At 39.8% G+C, this 17,103-nt stretch overlaps 1 long non-coding RNA gene across 1 annotated transcript; it reads left to right on the top strand.

The window, feature by feature from the left end:
• Window positions 1-6,555: 6,555 nt before the first annotated feature.
• On the top strand, window positions 6,556-7,436 carry LOC147523642 (uncharacterized). Its single transcript, XR_015196736.1, has 3 exons — window positions 6,556-6,856; window positions 7,171-7,260; window positions 7,380-7,436. It is a non-coding gene; the product is annotated as an uncharacterized LOC147523642 (long non-coding RNA).
• Window positions 7,437-17,103: the final 9,667 nt, after the last annotated feature.

Genomic DNA, 17,103 nt, shown 5'->3' on the forward strand with positions numbered 1-17,103 from the left:
TGGGATTAAATATAGGAATAGGGTTTCAGAAAAAAGCCAAGTCTTGGCAGATTTCTTAGCGGATTTTCCTGCTGAAGATGAAAATTGGAAGATTGAAAAAGATAGTAGCTTAAATTTGCAAGAACCTGATGATGAGATGAATGAAGATGATCCATGGGCTGACACAAATGGGTGGAGACTTTTTGTCGACGGATCATCAGGACAAAAGGGGTGTGGTATCGGAGCTATTATGATAACCCCTGAAAATCAAAGACTGGAGTCAGCAGTTACTCTGGGCTTTCACGCATCTAACAATGAAGCAGAATATGAGGCATTGATAACAGGATTGGAAATGGCTAAATCGTTAAATGTCAAAGAATTATGGGTACCCAAGAATTATTTGTATTCAGTGATTCTCAATTAGTGGTAAGCCAAATCAATGGAGAATATTCAGCAAAATGCGATAACATGATCAATTATTTGAACTTTGTTAGATTGAAGCTCAAAAACCAAAAAGATTAAATTTCAAAGCAAAGGAGAAAACCGACATGCAGATGCTTTGGCATATGTCACTGCTATGCTTGAAAATATAGAAGGGCGTCTGTTGCACATTGGTGTTCAGCAAAACCCAAGTATCGATACGAATTATTAGAGGTTATGGAAGTAGATACGCTAGGGGCATCATGGTTAAGCAACTATGTTTTGTTTTTGTCTAAAGGTGAATTACCTGAAGATAAAAACGAGGCTAGAAGGGTAAAAGTAGGAGCGGGAAGATATCTGCTAATTGATAATAAGTTGTACAATCCCAGTGGACCACATTTAAAATGTATATCGACGGCTGAGGCTAGCCAAATTATTGCGAAGATGCACGAAGGGGAATGTGGAAATCATTCGAGGAGATCATTAGCTAACAAGATAGCTTAGGAAGGATTGTCTTCGATATGCAAAGAAGTGTATCCGATTAAAGAAATGGACATGCAATTCATGTTCCGTGAGGACTACTATCTGGCCGCTTTCTTTATGGGGATGGATATTGTTGGACTACTAATACCTGGGAGAGGTAAGAAAAGATTTATGCTTGCCATAACTGACTACTTCACTAAATGGGTAGAGGCTATAACTTTGCAACATACCAAAGAACAAGATATTATCAGTTTTCTGTTTGAAAGAGTGGTTTGTCAATACGGTCTACTGTATGCCATCTTATCAGATAATGGTCCCTAATTCATTGGAAGCAAGGTGAAAGATTTTCTAGGATCATACAAGATTAGACACTTCACATCGACACCTTATTATACTCAGGGTAACGGGTAAGCTGAGGTGACAAACAAATTATGGATAATATCAAAAAGAAGTTAGAGGACAAGTAAGGCCTATGGGTCGATGAACTAAATAGTATGCTATGGGCATATAGAACAACTCCAAGGGTAGCTACGGGGGAGTCACCATTCACTTTGGCCTATGGTATGGAAGCAGTCACTCCAGCCGAGATGGTGGTATCAACATCCAGAACAATGCTTCTAGAAAAAGGGCTTAATGACTAAGGAATGCATGCAGAGGTCCTAAACTTGGAAGAAAGAAGAGACACAAGCAAGAATAAAGATTGATTCTTATCACGTACATCTCCGAAAGGCATTCAATAAAAAGATTAGAGGAAGAAGTTTCTAAGAAGGCGACCTAGTGTTGAAAGAGGTAACTCAAGCACCAAAGGAAAAGGGAGCTGGAAAGCTACCAGCAAGATGGGAAAGCCCTTACATTATCTATAAGGTTGGAATAAATGGGGTATATTATTTGAAGAGTGTTGATGGAGAGTTACTACCAAAACCTCAAAATGTCAATAATCTGAAGGTATTCTATCAATAATGTATTTTCAATTTTATTACAAAATGAGCTATGTAGCAAGAATATTCAATTCAATAAAAAGTTTCAAATTCATAAAGTAATGATGTTATAATATGCCAATAAGCCCTGATATCAACAGAAATGTTGGTATCAGGCATATCATCAAAATTCCTGGTATCAGAAACAGTGGCAGATACCAGGCACACAAAGCCTTGATATCGACAGAAATGTTGGTATCAGGCATATCGTCAAAAATCCTGTTATCGACAGACGTGTTGATATCAGACACATAAAGTCCTGTTATCGACAGACGTGTTGATATCAGGCACATAAATCCCTGATATCGACATAAATGTTGGTATTAGGTATATCGTCAAAAGTCCTGGTATAAAAAACAGTGGTAGATACCAGGCATATAAAGCCTTGTTATTAACAAAAATGGTGGTATCAGACATGATGGGGCATTATGATCAGCAAGGAAACTTACCTCTCATAAATATATGGTCTAGATTTAGACTTTCATAAAGAAGGAATTCCTAATAGGAAGATAGAGTCCAAAGATGGAAGGGAACTCACAAGCGGTGAAGACAACCCTAACCCTAGGACTCTCAAAGCTCTTCCTATATAAACCATAGGGATTTCGCTCTTAGGAACTATGCAAGATAGGGTTTGATTCTCCATAATAAACAAGGAGATACGTAGACAGCCGTCAGATGGTTCAACCCTGAACTCATAATCATCTCATCCCTTCTCTATTCATTTAAAGGTTCCAAGATCACAAGATATAGAGGAAGATCAGGGAAAACTCGAAAAATCCCCTACATCTAGTGGTGCCGTCTGTGGGGAAGAAAACAAGTAAATAGTAATTTTAGATGATTGATTTAGCCTAAAAACTCTTACTGTTGTGATGGTAGGAGCAAAGAAAAGAAAGGGTGGCGCTACCACACGCTGCGTCGCTGTGAGGAAGAAGATCATGAGACAACTGAAGAGGGGGACAACATTGGTCACCACGACGCGAACAACCCCCTCCAAAGACCCATGACCAGCACCGACACACCAGCAATTCCCGGTGCAGGCCCCAGGAATAACGCTCAAGAAGAGCGCCAAGATGGTGAGAATGCTGTCCTCACCAACCTAGAGTCTGTTCAGGCAAGCCAGGCAGTGTAGGCTCTGGAATAACAAAAGAGCAATCTTGAACGAGAAGTACAGCTGTTGAGGCATTTGTATCAATCTGAACAGGAAAGGAGCCACTCATCGATCTTGATGATGACAACCTTCTAGAAGGTCGTGGTCGTGCAAAGAACCCAAGGCATAGGGGTCCAGCTCGACGCGAGACATCTAAGTCGGAATACAATAACTCAGATGAGGACTCAGACACAACATCCGAACAAGAGTTAACCGACTAGGATCGTGATGTCGACCCTCGACACAGGAAAATAGCTCAGACTGAGAAGCATTCTACCAAATAAGCTGCATGGGAAACTGAGAAGAATGACCTGATCCGTCAGATGCATCGGATGACTGGCAAGGGGAGAAAAATGCAAGATTCCCTTGTTCAATCCGCCATAATGGGGGCAGGCAGATCTCCTTTCGCATCACGAGTGATGAGGAAACCATATTCCCGTGGTTACAGACACTACTAAAATAAAGGTTTTTTGTGTCACTTTTTTTTAGGTCTCGTGTCATTCACTACCAAAAAGTGACACACAAAAATTTGATGCGTCACTTTTATATAGAACGAGGGTTGATGTGTTGCTTCTAAGAAAAGTGACACAAGTATTTTAATTTTTTTGGGTCATCAGATTTGAAAGTGACACTAGTGTTTTGGGTTCTTGTGTCACTTTTCAAGAAAGAGAAAAACAAATAAAAACAACTACTAATAAAAGGGAAAAAATGACACAAGTAAAAATACAAAATTATACTCAAGTCTCAAACTCATGATTTGTAAGCTATTTGTTTCAAAACGAAAAGAGAAGAAAATAAAAAAGAGATCGAAATAAATTCAAGTCCTAAACCGGAAAATACTTCTCGTCTGCTGTTGCTCAATGTTCTCTCTTGCTGCTGCTGCTCAATTTTCTCTCTCACTGCCGATTTAGTAAGTACCCATTCACCATCTTCCACTCATCTCTCACTTTCAAATTGTCTGTTTTCCGTAGGGATTCCATTGATAAACTAGGATTTATACAAATTCGATCTCCCTTTCTTCAAAGGTGCAATTTTTATTTGCTTACTTGCTTGAATTTACTTGGTACTGCTTCATTTTATTTGAAATTAAGAGTCCTTTTGAAACTAGAACAAAAGGAAATATATCATTATATTATATTATATTCATCTGAAATGGAAAAACTTTTTTGGAAATATATCGCAGAGCATACCAAACAAGACATGTGTTCACCTTGTGGGGCATATTACAACTACTTAAATTGTACCCAAAAAAATTACCTGATTTAGATCTTATGTTTAATTGTGATGACAATCCAGTTATCATGAAAGATTCTTACACAGGATCCAATGCCACAGTTTCGTCGCTTGTGTTTCCTAATTGGTAATTCTCGGGTTGGTAAGGCTTCTACACTTTTTCTTTTTCTTTTTTTCTTTTCACCCTACACACCCTGCAGTGTGTTACAATTTAAAGGATGATGTTTTGTTTATGTGATACAAGTTCTATTTATCATACGTACATTTTATTCTTTTGCAAATTTTCTCTCCTCTCCACAAAAGAAAATTGTATGTGTTAAGAAAATTAAATACTACTATATACCATATAGACGCTCCTTCAAATCCTGAAAGAAAAAATTTCTCGTTCAAATTCTTTTTCCAAATGCATTGTTATGATTTGCATATATTAACCAAGCCTGAGATTAATATAAAGCCCTGGGAGTTCTTGTTAGAGGAACTCAAAGAAGGGAATGACAAGGTTAAGTGGACAGAACGGGAACCATACACTTACTGGAAAGAAAACCCTGGAGTTTTGAAGACAAGGCAGGACCTACTCAAATGTAAGACCACGGACAAGGTGGACTGGAATGCATGTCTCTATGCTCAAGTAAGAATTAAATAAACACTCTAAGTTACGTACTCATTGTTGTGAAGTGCATTGTTGCATATGCCAAAACTATAGCAAAAATCAGTTGCTACTGCAATTAAAATATATATATGATGAGTGGTGATGATCATATATTATTCTTAATGTCCGACTCCATTTGTTGCATACAAAATTTTAATATGAAGATAGTGGAATGATAAAAAATGCTCTTCTTACTATATGTCACAGTAGCTTAAATACACAAGTTAACTCATAGATTTCGTGGATTGGGGTCTTTGAAAGAGTAAGAGGTTACATGAAATCCAACTTAGCGCAGCCAATGCACTCCACAGTAAACGTGTAAGCTTTTACTTGCGTTGAGCTTCAGTTTAGATTATAACTCATTTTTTTCGTTTAGAGATTGTTTTGATATATTCTCTCATTGAAATTATGAGGTTTTTGGACTTTTTTTCCTGAAAATTTTATACATATATAAGATCTTCATAGAAGGAAAGGCTTGGTATTTCCTCTTGAGATTTCGGTTCTTTGGGTATGGTGGTTTATTTTCACACTTTGGTTTCCTGTTGTGATATTTAAGTAAGATTGGTTTATTTTCACAGTTTTTCCCATTTTTTTTCTAAAAGTAATTATGCTGCTTAGCTACTTAGCTTAATTATGTTGCTTAGTAGTCATTTAAGTGTACTTCGGTGTTATATTGCTCTGGTCTGATGGAGACCATCACATCTGTAAACCATTCAATAAACTTTTAATTTGCTATAATAACCTTTTTCTTACATACTTGCTTACATCCATGAAGACCAATATGAATGGCCTAAGTTCTTGGTACAACACTGATCTAGTCCCCCAGCTCAAGAGTAAATCGACTAGTTTTATACTTTTGTTTAGGCGAAAGAGGTCACCTTGGCTTATATGAGTAAGTTGTTTGTGGGTTACGACAGAAGTTTATGTTTCTCAAATATATTATCATGGAGACCATTTAATTATGATAGACTATGCACTTGTGATTAAAGAGGGTGTTGTAGAGATTATTTCTAATATGCGAAACTTAATGCCTTATTCTCTTATGGAATTAATTGGTTGCTGGAATTGAAGGTGCTTGTGCCACTTCAAGCTTCTATTTATATCTTTGAACCTTAAGTTCACACACCCTACTTAGAAAGGAGATAGACAAAAGAGAGAATAAATCCCTCGGTTTGTCACCTTACCTAGTATGGTAACTGCTTCATGGAAGCTTAAGTTCAGGTAAGTATTTATTTCTAATACATATTCCTAGCATAGTTGCTTGTTGTATGATTGTTAAATTCTCAAGTCAGGCAACACCAATGATGTGTTAAAACTTAGTTTTAACATACTTAGAGTTTGAATTGGGTTATGGGAATGTCCAATTACTTAGATTAAAATTATTCATTGATTCTGATTGTGTGTGTGTAGTTTCATGGCTTTCAATTCATTTTGTCTTGATTTTGATTGAGTTGTTTGACGATAGTTTCATATTTACCGTATAACGTGCGTGAACTTAGACCATTATATGCGAGAGCATGTGTTCAAGCACTTGCTTGATTTACGAGCCATAGGTGTAGGCTTGGTGAGTGTCATCTTAGGTACTTGATTTTTTCTATTAAGGACATGTGTGAGTATAATGTCAGTGTCCTGTAGTGGCTTGGGGATAACCTATAACAGCTTAGAACATAAATTTTGGTAACTAGCTAGGGTGCTAAGCCTTAGTCATATTGCCATATAATATGTTCACAATTTATGAATGTTTTTACTGTTTAAAAACAAGGTTAATAAAGATTTTTATTCATCTTGTTAAGGTCTTGTGGAATGATATAGATTTTTCTATGAGCTTTCATTGTTGAGTTGTTGCTAATTATTGTAAGTTGAAGAAATGAGTAGAAAGACCCAATTGGCTGATGGTTTTCCAAGGTGTGTGGTTGGAAGAATTCTTCATATATGTGGCTTGTTGGTAGAGATATGTTTGAAGGCAAGGTAATTTCTACATTACGTGCACTTTTGGTGTGTGTTACCGATATGAAGAAGTTTGTTTGTTTCCATTGTTGTAGGCAATAATCTCATCTTGTATACTGTTTTCTATCCATGAGAATGCATGTCATGTCAATGTCATACGATTATGTGGATATATAATATTCATTATAAGGCATGAGACACATGTCTTGATTGTAGAAGTGGTGCTTTTGTTTCTAAAGTCTTCGAGAATAACTCAATTAATTAATCTTTTCACGTTGGGCAAATTCTTTCTTAACTTGATAGATCATTTTGTTGTCGTTCGGTGTGTTATGTAGGGTATCAATTTTATGGAGGGAAAAGCAAGAAAACCAAAAAAATTGCTCCCCAATCTGATGAATCATACTCACCTCAAGCTTTTTGTCAAGGTAAAAATTTAAACCCCGCCCTCCATTTTCTCATTTTACTATAATGTTTTCTTGATTCACTTGCTTTTTAATTTTATATACTAGTCATAGTGGAATGACGACTTCATGATATGATGCAGGTGCATGGATCGATTAACAGATGAATAGATGGCAACTAGGTTTTTTGGTGTTGGAAGTGCTCACAACAAGCTAAGATATTGTTAGGATAGTATTGGCGCTATGTAGTTTTTTTTTTTTTTTTTTTTTTAATTTTTTTTTTTAATTTTTTAAATTTATTTATTTTAAATTTATTTTTTTTTAAATTGATTATTTTGGTATTGGAATGACTTTTTTTGTTGGGAGTCAAACTAGATGATAAATACTTGGTTTGATCGATGAAATTAATAGAAGTTAATTGTTTTGAATGTTGTTTTTTCTTTCTCGAGTGGATGTTGTTTCCGTATCATAAAACATGTTAAAGTGATTTTGGTTGTGATGTTTTGATAAATGTATGTGGATGGTGTTTCTATCATAAAGCAGGTTAATGGGATTTTGGTTATGACGTATAGGATGCAGGTTGAGAAATGAATACGATCGAATACAAAAATGAGAAAAAGTTAAAAAAAAAAATTATTTTCATTTGTCTCACTTTTGGAAAAAGTGACATAATATTTATTAAAAGTGACACAATTGACCACTCTTATGTGTCGCTTTCTTTTTCATACGAGTTACATGGAGTTGATTCCCAAGAGTGACACAAGAAGTAAGGGGATTTTGTGTCGCTTTTGACGTACTTGTGTCTCGCTCTGGTCCAAAAATGACACAACTAATATACTTAATGTGTCACTTTTGATGTACTTATGTCTCACTCTGGTCCAAAAGTGACACAACTAGTATACTTAATGTGTCACTTTTGACGTACTTATGTCTCACTTTAGTCAAAAAGTGACACAACTAGTATACTTAATGTGTCACTTTTGACGTACTTATGTCTTACTCTGGTCCAAAAGTGACACAACTAGTATACTTAATGTGTCACTTTTGACGAAATTATGTACCACTCTGGTCCAAAACAGATACAACTAGTGTCACTTTTGACAAGCGCGACACTCTTTCTTAAAAGTGACACAAGAGGCTATTCTTAAGTGTCACTTTTATTAACAAAAAGTGACACATTTAGTAAGGCTTTTGTGTCACTTTTGGTAGAACTTTATGTGTCGGGGGCTTATAGGTCACTTCAGAATTAGTTTCAAAAGTGATACAAGTGACTTCTTGTGTCACTTAAAAAGTGACACAAAAAGCCCTTCTTTTAGTAGTGAGACAACCGAAGTTCAGTGTCTTTAGTGGCAAGTCAAATCCAGTTGACCACGTATTCAGATATTGTGCCAATATGGGACAATATGAGAGATATGACCATGTCATGTGTCAGGAATTCAAAGCCTCCTTGTTTGGATCTACGCTCCAGTGGTACCATAGATTACCTGAGCATCAGATCAGGTCCTCTAAAGAACTATTTAGGACCTTCATAGACAGGTACTCATGCAATAAGCATCAACCCAAACGGATCGATGCTCTATTCAACATCAAGAAAAAGGATGGAGAGACATTGAGATCCTACATGCAATGGTTCATGGAAATTTCCATCCAAATAGAGTTTTGTGATGAATAGACTGCTATAATAGCTTTTAAACAAGGGTTGGATGAAAATAACGCCTTATTCGGATCTCTCTTTAGATAACCACCCCGTGATTTAGAGGAACTCCTTGATAGGGTTGAAACTCATGCGGGGTGGGAAGAAGATGTCCTGAACAGACGTCAAGAAGCAAAGAAAACTAGTTGGACAGTTCTTGGAGTTCCTCAAGAAGGGAATGTAAATTCTTCCCTTCGAAAATCAAAGAGAGACCGTAATCGTGGTCGCCAAAGGGCCAAATCCCCATCAAAGGGAATGCCTCGAGGGCAATACCAAAATGTAGCCAGTAGTGCAGATGGAAAGCAACAGAAGAAGCCACGTGTGGAAGGAACTGAAGAAGCTTTTCCCTCAATGGACAGAAACTTTGCCCCTCTGAACAAAATGCTAGATGAGGTTTTGGACTTGATAAAAAATCAAAGTTACCTCAAATGGCCAGCTCTGCTTAAGCTAGGTTCCCTAGGTACCAGAGACCAGAGAACCTACTGCAAGTTCCATAAGAGTAAGGGTCACAGCACCAGAGCCTATAAGACCCTGAAAAATGAACTACAGGATCTGATTGAAAGGGGGTATTTGAAGCAATTTGTGGCAAACGAACTGGCAAATGCAATACAACCTGAGGAGATCAGCACGTCAATTCAGGACCCCCAAGGTACTGGACTGCTCAATGGCCTACTTCAGATAAATATGATTTCTGGTAAAGGGTCACTGACAAGGGTGTGCGATACCAAATACGCATCTCCAAGCAGATAAGGATCATGAACAGTGAACTGACTACAGGAGCTTAGGTCAATGCAGTACCCCAAAAAGTTCCGCTAATTCTTTTCATTGAAGCTGGCTGCCTTAACATCCAGAGCCCACATGAGGATGCGCTGGTTCTCATACTCCTTTTTGGAGATTATAATTTGCATCGCATATTGGTGGACCCAGGCAGTTCAGCAGATGTACTCTACTATGATGCATTCAAAAAGTTGCAGATCCCAGATGCAGAGATGGTTGCCACTAACTCCAACCTGTATGGATTCAGTGGGAACAAAGCTCTCACAGTTGGGGAGATCCAATTACCTATAGCCACTGGTCTGCTAACTTTTATCATAAATTTTGTTATGGTAAAAGCTAACACACCATATCACATGATTTTAGGTAGGACCTAGCTACACAGACTCAGAGCCGTTCTCAGCACCTATCACCAATGTCTAAAATTCCCACATTATAGGAAAATTAAGACAATCAGAGGAGATCAGGTGGTTGCCAAGACATGTTATACTTTGGCAATAAAGAAGTCCCCACTCCCTTTTGAACCAATAGAGGTAGGGCCACCTGCCAAATAGCAATTACAGTTGGATCCCCCTCTCTCAGACCTGGTCCCAAAAGAGAGGGAGGATCCCCCTCACTGGAGCCATTGGAGGAAGTGGATATTGGGGAGGCAGCTTGCCAAAAACCACTTTCATTGGCACCATGTTGAGTATTGAAGAGTGCATGGCTCTGATACAGTTCCACCAAGAGCACAAGGACGTGTTTGCTTGGTCGTTTAAAGAATTGTCAAGAATTGATCCTCATGTGGCATGCCACCAACTCAATGTCTGCAGTGATGCAGTAGTGGTCAAGGAGAAACCAAGGAAAGTAGGTGCTGACAGATCCAAAGCTATACAAGCCGAAGTTGAAAAGCTGAAGGCAGCTAAATTTGTCAGAGAAATCAAATTTCCCACTTGGATTTCTAATATTGTCCTAGTAAGAAAGAATAATGGGTCATGGAGAATCTGTATCGACTTCATGGATCTGAACCGTGCATGTCCAAAGGACAGTTACCCTCTGCCACGAATTGATAAATTGGTTGATGCAATGGCTGGACATGAACTGTTGTCTTTCACAGATGGGTCGTCTGGTTACAACCAGATCCCATTGCATGAAGAAGACCCAAGCATGCCAGTTTCACAGCCGAGGATGGCTTGTACTGCTATCAGGTCATGCCATTCGGACTAAAAAATGCAGGGGCTACACACCAGCGATTGGTTAACAAGATGTTCAAAGGATTAATAGGTGACATTGTGGAGGTGTATATAAACGATCTTTTGATCAAAAGCCTGAGACGAGGAGATCATCTCTCCCACATGAAGCGTGCATTCAACATTCTTAGGGAGTATCGCATGAAGCTCAACCCTGCAAAGTGTACTTTCGCTATCTCATCAGGTAAGTTTTTGGGGTATCTAGTTACTAAAAAAGGAATCGAGGCAAACCCAGATCAAATCCGGGCACTCCTAGATATGCCCTCACCCAAAAATATGAAAGAGGTTCAAAAAGTTACAGGCAGGTTAGCAGCTCTGAACAGGTTCATCTCCAAGAGTTCAGATAGGTGCAAATCTCTCTTTCAGTTACTGTGAAAGAATACCTCATTTGCATGGACGGAAGAATGTCAAAAAGCATTTAATCAACTCAAAACATACCTGGGGGCACCACCAATCCTCTCCAAGCTAGTTGAGGGAGAAGTCTTGGGTCTTTATCTTTGTTCGTCGAACTATTACATCAATTCTGTACTAATACGCGTGGATGAAAAGAAGGTTGAAAAACCTGTCTATTTCTTGAGCCGCACGCTTCTTCCAGCAGAAACAAGGTACCCAAAACACGAACGAGTCGCTCTAGCACTTGTTTTTGTAGCAGAGAAATTGCGACCATACTTCCAGCCCCACACTATCAGAGTAATCACAAAGTACCAATTGCGGTCAGTTCTAGAAAGACCGAACAGGTCAGGGAGGCTTGCAAAATGGTCTATGAAACTGTCAGAATACGATATTATTTACGTCCCCAGAATCTCAAAGAAGGGTCAGGCACTAGCAGAATTCTTGGGAGATTTTCCAATAACCTACACAAGGTACGACTCAACTACCCCCTGTTCAAATGATCACATTCAGCCTGAAGGTCCAAAAAATCATCTAGATCCCTGGGAGCTAAGCTCAGGGTGGCGGTTGTTTGTGGATGGATCTTCGAATGATAATGGAGCAGGAATTGGAGTTGTGTTGGTCACTCCTGACAATATACGATTGGAGAAATCCATCCAGTTAGGTTAGAATGCTTCCAACAATGAGGCAGAATATGAAGTCACTCTTGCTGGCCTCACAATGGCTCTGGATCTGGGCCTGACACACCTCACAGTTTGTAGTGACTCACAACTAGTTGTTTTTTAACTTGATGGTGGATATGAGGCCAAGGATGAATGAATGGAAAAATACCTGGAACTGGTAAGGGTTCTTCAAAGCAAGTTTGAGAACATTCAGTTCTATCAGTTGCCTCGGTCAGCCAATAGACACGCAAATGCTTTGGCGTATGTTGCCTCAATGTTAGGGAACAATGAGTCTCGTTCAATCCCTATCGAGTTCCAAGAGAAAGCCAGCATTCATGTCCCAGTTATAACAGTTTGTGTTGTTCCAGCAATTACTCCAACTTGGTTGGATCCCTATAAGTCCTACCTTAAAGACCGGACACTCCCTGAAGATAAGAATGTAGCAAGGCGTTTGCTTGCAAAGATACAAAGATTCACCCTCGTAGGAGACGATCTGTACAAGAAGTCCTTTCTGGGACCTCATCTCAGATGTCTCTCCCCAGATCTCACTGAACAGGTTATGCAAGAAGTTCACGAAGGAATTTGTGGCAACCATGCTGGGGGTAGGACTCTAGCTCTCAAGACCCTAAGGCAAGGATACTTTTGGCATTATATGCAAAAGGATGCACAAGTTTTTGCCCACAAGTGCGAAAAGTGTTAACGATTCGCTCCACTTATCCACGCTCCAGCAACAGAACTGCACCCATTGGCCAGCCCATGGCCATTCACACAGTGGGGAACTGACATTGTAGGACCCCTACTACCCGCTCCTGGCAATGTTAGATTCTTGCTGGTCGCAACGGATTACTTCACAAAGTGGATAGAAGTAGTTCCCTTTGTCTTCATTCGAGAGCAGGACGTCAGAAAGTTCATTTGGAACAGCATTGTCTGCAGGTTTGGCATACCCAAAGTTATCATTTCAAATAATGGGCAACAGTTCGTTGGAGGACTGGTTGCTGAACTGTGTGAGGAGTTTCACATCACCCATTTGTTCACAACTCCAAGGTATCCCCAAGGCAATGGCCAGGCTGAAGCCTCTAACAGGGTCATCTTGGATAACATGAAGCGTAAATTAGATGACGTGAAAAGTTTATAGGTCGAAGAACTGCCTAAGGTCCTATAGGCGTACCGAACTACACCCAGGCGATCAACTGGTGAGTCTCCATTTTTGCTGACCTACGAAACTGAAGCTGTCATACTTCTAGAACTGGTAGCTCCCACTCAGAAGTCAGATATTGTGCACACTCTAGACAACGAGGAGCTGTTATGTAGAGAAATAGATCTGCTAGATGAAAAGCGAGAAGGTGTTGCACTTCACTTAGCTGCTAACCAATAGACTTTGAAAAGATCACACGACAAGAGAGTCCGGATTCGATCTTTCAAAACTGGCGATCTAGTTCTCCGTGAGATCCCAGAGCCCAACGGCAAACTTGGACCTAACTGGGAAGGACCATACATCATCGATAAGGTTGGTCGAACTGGTTTTTACTACCTACGCACTGTTAAAGGTGACGTTCTTGTCAAACCATGGAACAGACAACACCTTCGCAAGTACTATCAGTAAATTGTTATTTCATGCTTTGTTATGCATATTTTACCATCAATAAAGTTCTTCACTTTGCAATCGAATATATCCCTTGCACGTTTTTTATTATCCTTAATGGACTAAGCTTTTAGGGAATTATTTGCTCACTATCTGTTCAAGAATATTGTATACCAATTTGCTTTGGAACCAGTGATACTGAGATAGGGAAAGTCGAACTGACAGTTTCTTTCTCAACCCCATGCAGCTGGAACTATATGCCAGTTCTTTTAAAACTGCAAATATCTTCGATGGATTAAGCCTTTAGGGAATATAACCATGCTAACTGTTTAGTAAACTGTATGCCAGTTTGAATTGGAACAAGAGATAGTGTTCTTGCGAGCCTTAACTGTATGCTAGTTCCAGGCGCTCTCAAAACATCAAATGCAGGGGTTGCTAGGAATATCTGGGTAGGATCTAGATCCTAGCACACCATCATTGGCCTTGAACTGCATCGACATGATGGTTCTGAGGAAGACTCCTCCACTGCTATTAAGGCAATACCCTTTTTATTTTATTTTTAAAATAAATTGAACCTATCGTTATTAAACACAGTGTTGTGCTCATGGCACCGAGTTGCTTTCGCAAAGACATGCCTTTATGCGATCGAACTCTCAGTTACAGTTAAGTTGAAATGACTCCCATGACATCCTGATCAGATTTTGGTTATGCCTTATCTTAACCTGTTTAGCCTGCTAGGGTCACCTATTGTTGTTCCAAATGAACTTTGGGGGCATAGGGGTAGAATATGCACAATAATATATGTAATATAACATAAAATACTTCGAAGGCATACATAAAATAGAAGAGCTACAGAGCTCAGTAAGTAAATAGCATGCATAAAATAGAAGAGCTATAGAGCTCAGTAAAGTAAATTATATATGAGCTACATAGCTCGATATTACAGACCCATAGAATAATTGTTTTTGTGAATCATCAACTGAAAGGCTTATGAAATAGGGGTAGAATCAAACTTTGTCTCACCATCAGTGCTTACTGTGGTTGGATTAGTTAGAACGGTTGGCTGAACAAAACATTCACCTAAAGTTGGAATGGTTGGTTGAACAGAACATTCACCTGAAAATGGAACTGGCAGAAAAGGAAGTTGAACTGGAGGTAGGTCATTATCGCTGTCTTCTTCAGAAGATGAGGAGGCATCAGGCATAAGTTCTTCCTGGATAGTTGAGATACTGGTGCCTAGATCAGGAAACAAGATGAAAGGGTTGGTCACTCGCCCTTGAGCATCCAACTGAGAGACATATCCAGTAACCTTAATAGCCTCCTCAAGCTTAACTTGTTTGGCAACCTCGAATGACTCTTGAGAAACATCAAGTACTCTCAGAGCAAAGCGAACGACATTTTCAGCTGACCTCTTCCTCACCTCCTTCACCACTTGAGAATAGAACTTAAAGGTCTCTACCAAGAGGTCACCAGTCTTCTTATCAGAGCAAATATGCTTCTCTTTTAGAGCCCTCTCATAGCCTAACATGACCTCATTTGCATTGGATATGGCTTGCCTAAGTGTCCTCATCTCAGTATTCCTACGGTTAAGTTCCCCTTGGACTTGATCATGTTTTGCTTGCAGGGAAGTGAAGTGGGCACGCAGTTCTAAGAACTTCACTTTCCAAATGGCATTATCAGCAGCTCCTTTTTGGGATTTCTCCAGAGAGCTTCGAAGGTTGGAGATAGTCTCTCTCATGTTCCTAAAGCCAGTATCGGATTTCTTCTCTTTCACTAAGAGCTAGTCAACCTGGATCTGCAGCTTTGCAGTTCTCTTCTCAGCGACCTCCTTTTACCCGATTAGCTCACCGGTAGCCATGGCATCAGTGGATGAATCAGCGGAGGCCGTAAAGATGGGGTCTTTCATAGCCAGAAAGTTATTCACTAACTGGAAAAAAATATAGGATGTGTAAGTAACACAATGAGAAAAACCGAACATTGAGCAGAGAAGAAAGTCTTACCTTGGCAAGATGAACAGCAGATCGACAATAGGACAGGTCCAAGGTCCCAGCTATTTTGGCTTCAACCTTGTCAACAGGAAGTCGTGCAGCTTCCAAAAGTCCAAGCGTGATATCAACATCTTTAATAGAATGTTTGTTGGTAACAGGTTGTTCATCAGTTCTTCCCCAGCGCCTCATCTCCACTATAATCTCCCTTTCAGGGGAATTTGGAGATCGAGGCAAGAAAGGGATGTCATCACTCTTCCTCCTCCTATCACCAAATTGAGGAGGGGGAGAGCGATAGTCACAGTACTAGTTTCATCAATACCCTTCCCCTTGCAAGTATCAGACAGGGGAGGGTCAACAGTCAAAAGGACATTATAACCAGTTTGTTCAGAACTTGTAGAAGGAACTAGAACTGGTGGAGGTACAACTACATTCTTACAAGACTTAACAAGTGGGGAATACTAGCAGGAACCTTAAAAAGTGTATCTTCACTAACATAGAGAAGGAGAAACTTCATTTTCTTACCAGAAGGAGCAACATCAGAAGCAGTATCAAATCTCTTCACTTAAGAACGGTTGACGCGCGCACTCCCTTTTTGAAATTGCTGGCAGCCAGGCAATTCATGAGGCAGTTCAGGGCCTCTCCCGCCAGTGATCACACAATCATCATTGGCAGCAGACTCGAACTGAGCCCGACGTTGCAGCTTCACTGGAAACGGCCTCTGAACTCTTCTCTTTGCGGTTTCCTTTTCTTCTAGTAATCAGAGAAGATTCATCCTGAACTGGATGAGGAAGAAGTCCGGCATCCTGATCAATAGGAGGAGGAAGTGTTGTGCGCCCAAAATTCACAGTATTTATCCCAAAGGGGGAAGAGCCAGGAATAAGTTGTAGCAATTCTTCAGTAGACATGTTGAGATATTCAAAAAGATGGGTGGGGTCAGGAACTATCACCCAAGGCATCCTTTGTTCCTTGGGGATCTTCTTGATAAAGTCCACCTTAGCTGCATTAGTTGTAGTTAGTTGATTCCAGGGGGAAGCGTCATCTAAGGAACAATAGTAAAAGATATTCAGGCAAAATACTCTTATATCAAAGTTATAAAGTACCTAAGTAGGAAGACTTACTGGTTGGAGCATGGGTGTGTTTTCTGGGCACATGAATTCCCATGGGCTCACCGCATCATCATCGGAGGGGCGAATGTCCGAAGCATCACCTAATACACGAAGGTGGTGATCAGCCCAGCCTTCATCACTTTGCTTCCCCTAAAAAAAGACGATTAGAGAATTCTTGTCTCTAGTCATGAGATAATAGTATGATTGGTCTCGAATATGCCGGACCTCGTAAAAGTAACAGAACACCCAACGGTTGAGAGCAAATCCATGTCTCTTGGCGAGAAGGGCAGAGTACATGATAGTTCTGTAAAACAGGGGTGCTGCCTGACCAAGAGCAAGATTAAAGTAAATCAGACACTCTCATAGCAATGGATGGAGGGGAAGAGTGATTCCGGCCCTAAGTTGACCAATGGTGATGAGCGCCACCTCTTTGTAGGCCAACT

Source organism: Coptis chinensis, chromosome 1, assembly GCF_015680905.1.
Source record: "Coptis chinensis isolate HL-2020 chromosome 1, ASM1568090v1, whole genome shotgun sequence".
NCBI classification, from domain to species: domain Eukaryota; kingdom Viridiplantae; phylum Streptophyta; class Magnoliopsida; order Ranunculales; family Ranunculaceae; genus Coptis; species Coptis chinensis.